At 40.9% G+C, this 4,216-nt stretch overlaps 2 pseudogenes; both read right to left on the bottom strand.

Annotated features, from left to right (window-relative positions):
* Nucleotides 1-575: 575 nt before the first annotated feature.
* Nucleotides 576-1,853, bottom strand: LOC149172173 (PH, RCC1 and FYVE domains-containing protein 1 pseudogene; annotated as a pseudogene).
* Nucleotides 1,854-1,892: 39 nt separating this feature from the next.
* LOC149172172 (puromycin-sensitive aminopeptidase pseudogene) lies at nt 1,893-3,572 on the bottom strand (annotated as a pseudogene).
* Nucleotides 3,573-4,216: the final 644 nt, after the last annotated feature.

The following is a 4,216-nucleotide window of genomic DNA, read 5'->3' as shown; positions in this document are numbered from 1 at the left end:
TGTTTTAGCTATATATAGCATCCTTATTCTAACTAATCGATATTCCTCCTCCAGCATGAGGGGAATTCGATTCTGCCTATGATGACACCTACTACCATTTTAAACTAATTAATAAATACAACTGACTGTTAATTGACAGCTCTAAAATCCTAAATCAACTATGACTCTAACTTCATAACAGCCTTGGTCTTCAGTCATTTTCGTTCACTGACATCTGGTTCCCTTTGGCGGTGGCTGTGATGGACTTTTAATGCTTCATGTTGCTCTTTAATGCCACATCCTTTCCAATACCCTGAAATATATGAAACTGTCCCTGTGTATCGGTCTTTAGTATGCCTTACCATGTCCAGATCCAACGAAGTATATCCTTTACCTTTTAGTTACCCCAAAATGGAGCAAACTGCCACGTCTTTGATGTGCTGTCCACCGTTTGCATACGTTCAGCTTCTGCTCTTTTTTATTTATGAATTTTCCACAAAGATCCACCTCTGACTTATCCTTCAAACTATTCTGAAGCCTCATCTTGCCCATATTTTCATCATTTCTAACACCAATGTCTGAAGCAAATTTCTCTGTCAACTGTCCAATTCGAAAATCCTTCCCCTCAGGCTTTTCTGCATTATTAAATTTGCCTCCTTTGCAACTTTACATTTGCGAGATTCTGCAGCAGCCAAAGACATAGCCTCTTGTGCTTGTTTTGCTGTCTGTTGTAACTCTGCTTCTTGTTGTTTGCATCTGTGTGTCAAGTTCCCAACCTGGTCCCGCAAATTCATAATCTCCTGAGTCATAAGTGTATTTGTCTTCGTAAGGCCATCAACAAGAGTTTTGGAAGAAGCAAGGCCTGCCATAGAAGGAGTAGGTGTTGCAGAACGAGGTGGACTGGGTCTCCTTGAGAATGGAGAGACAGCTCGTGAAGTGTTTCTAGACTGTGGAAGGGAAAGAAGTGTTTTTGATAGTTGTGGATCAACTGAAACCAAAAACTTAATATCCTTTAAATTTGGCAAAGCAGTGCCAAGGGAAGCTCGATTTGAAGCTGATGTATCAGACTTCTTACCACTCTTAGTTTGAGATTTTGCTTCTGGAGGAAGCCCCTGTGTTTTTGAATTTTTTGTTTCTGGCCTATCTGATCTATCTATGTTGTCATTTGGACGCCTTGGTATCATATTTCTTTTATTGTTATTTGATACCATAGCTAGTTCCAATGCTTTCTTCAATTTGATAAAACAAGAATCACATACATGATATGGTTTATTTGGATTGGGAGCAAGTGCAGCTCTCAAAGCCTTTTTAGAACTACATGAATGGCAGTGTACCAATCCACAATTATAGCAGTTGTGACGCTTTCTGGTGAATCCAAATGACTGCCTGCATCCTGAACATACTGATTGATCTGCACCTGATACCCACTTGTGAAGACATATAGCTGTCGTAAAAGTGGAGCCACATGCAATGTCCTTAACACGCTTGTCTTTCAACGCCTCAACCAGTGTAGGTGTCTTACGATCTTCCACATCTCCATGACCCAATCTTCCATTGGCTCCTTTTCCCCAAGTATAAACTTCCCCTTGTCTTGTAACAAGAGCAGCATGTCTAACTCCACAAGCAATATGATGGACATCTAAAACCAATGCAGACTCTAATGGCTTTGGTAGAAGTGCATCTGTGTTTGGAACTGGAAAATTGGTGTCTTTTTCAACAGCACCTCCCAAAACACCATCCCAGGTTCCCTCACCCCAAACATAAACATCCCCCAGGGCATCATAATCATCTTGACCAGAACCTTGACTTGAAGAACTAGGGGCACTTGAAACACTAACTCTGAAAGCTTCTGGAGAAATGCCTTTCGCTTGCATCTTTATACAATCTTAAACCGCATCTCAGCTTGTTGAATGTTAAAATACGCTGATGAAAGGAGATCTGTTCCTCCTACCGAGACTAACTGACTTGTTTAAATAAATTCCGCTCAAGTAACAACAAGAGCTCCCACTTGGTCTATGGATCTTAGAATCTCCGTTTTCCTGGGCACTAAGGGATTTGATCCTTCCCTTTTCATTTTCTATTAATAATTCCTCTAAGCTTCGGTTAGTTTCAACAGCTCTACAAAACTCTGCACGCAATTCAGATGCGAGTTGTTTTCTAATAAAACGACGAACTCCGTGAACAGCATCTGGATCTGCAACTTCCATGAGGTCCATGATTTCTCCCTCTCCAGGTAAAGTGATTGCCTTTGCTATGAACTCTTTGTCCAAACTCGAATCACAAAGAATACTTCTTAGTCCATTGACAAATTTTGGGTCCACACTCAATGGTTGATTCTGTTGTGCCTTATCTACGAGAGAGAGCATGAGTTTTCTTGCCAATGTCTGGCCAGCCTCCCACCGGTTAAACTCATCTGAATCATGTGCAAGTAGAAAGTACAAATCATCATCAGTGATATCTGAAACAATACGCACAGGAGCACTATAATTGCGTAGTACAGAGGGAATTGATCTTTCAGGAATGTCAACAAAGACAAACTCTTCTTCCTCCTTTTCAATACGAAGGATTACTGTTGAAACGGAATGACCTTCAGTAGTAAAGGACTGCAGAGATCCTCGATTATAGACTGATGAAAGAGGCAGATCTTTTCCGTTGGAATCCAGCAACCCAACGGCCACAGGTATAAACATCGGTTCTTTCACTGATTGACCTGGAGTAGGAGGAATTTCTTGCCTGAACTTAAGTGTATAAGTATTTCCCTCAGAGTTGTAGGATGATTGCATTTTTAGAACAGGAGTTCCCGCTTGTGAATACCATAACAAGAAATTTGAAAGATCTGCATTGTTGGCATCACGCATAGCAGCAAGGAAATCATCACAAGTTACTGCTTGCCCATCATGTCTTTGAAAATAAAGATCCATTCCCTTACGAAACCCTGATTGCCCTAACATGGTCTTGTACATCCTGACAACTTCTGCTCTCTTCTCATACACCGTTACAGTATAGAAATTGTCCATCTTGATATATGAATGTGGACGCACAGGGTGAGCCATGGGACCAGCATCCTGAGGAAATTGATAATTACGCAGCTTCACCACATCTCCAATTCGCTTAACAGCACGACTGCCCATGTCAGATGAGAATTCCTGATCTTTGAAAACTGTAAGTCCTTCCTTTAAACTTAATTGAAACCAATCCCGGCATGTTACCCTGTTACCAGTCCAGTTGTGGAAATACTCATGACCAATAACACCCAAGATAGCAGCATTACATATGTCAAAATCGGGACATGTTTCACAACGGCATCCTTGCCCTGTCTCAATATCATGATGACAGGTATTGCATGTGGTTACAAATGCAGGTGCTGTAGGATTATGTAAGTGATAAAGAACCATCATGGAAGAATGCTTGGCACGTCGCAAAGTATCATATTGGTAATGATTTCCTTGACAAAGGCTAAGAAAGGCCTGACGGGTATCAAAGAATTCACTCTCCAAAATTTCATCTTTATCCCCAGTATCTGCAGGAACATCTGTCACTTCAACAGAATTAAATAAATGTTTTTCCCTACTGTTGACAGGATGCCACTCCATTTCATCGAGCTTTTGTTGTGCCTCATAACATATATCACATAATTGAAAATTCTTACACTGGCTGCAAGCCCAGCGTTTGCCAGAAACAATGAAGTGACAACAATGTTCTCCTTTGTGGCCTTCCGCAACATTGCAAGATACCATTCACGGAGCTTATCAGATTTCGGTGTCTTCTATACCTCTGGGTGGAAATAAAGAATATAATCCTCTCCCTTCAATGGAGGACAGGCCCATATATAACAGCTTGTCAAACCTCGTTTCTTGCAGTATTTTCATCAATCCGCTTTAAATATCTGTCATTTCCCAATTCAAAGATATTGCAATAGAAGGAACCCCTGACATGAGAGCTTCCCTTGCACTTGCAACAGTGCCAGAATAAATGATGTGATATCCGCAGTCTGATTCCTTGTTGATTCTACTGATTACCACAGAAGGCTTCTTCCAAGGAAAGAGTGCTCCAGATTAACCTAATGAAACACCATCTGCTGGGGTACTAAAAAAAACTTATAAGCTGACAACTGTTGATGCAAACCAAATGAATTTTGATAAACATGACAGCTGGGTAAGGTCTGCTATGGATTAGGACAAATCCCCGATTTCGTAGCGTAGCCAGTGCAAAATATGAATTATGCGCTACGAAATCA

The sequence above is a fragment of the Pinus tabuliformis genome, chromosome 4_2 (genome assembly GCF_031772625.1).
Source record: "Pinus tabuliformis cultivar Carrire ecotype Pingquan chromosome 4_2, CPIR1, whole genome shotgun sequence".
Lineage (NCBI taxonomy): Eukaryota > Viridiplantae > Streptophyta > Pinopsida > Pinales > Pinaceae > Pinus > Pinus tabuliformis.
Note: the sequence above shows the minus strand (reverse complement) of the source record. Positions and strands in the feature narration are given on the sequence as shown.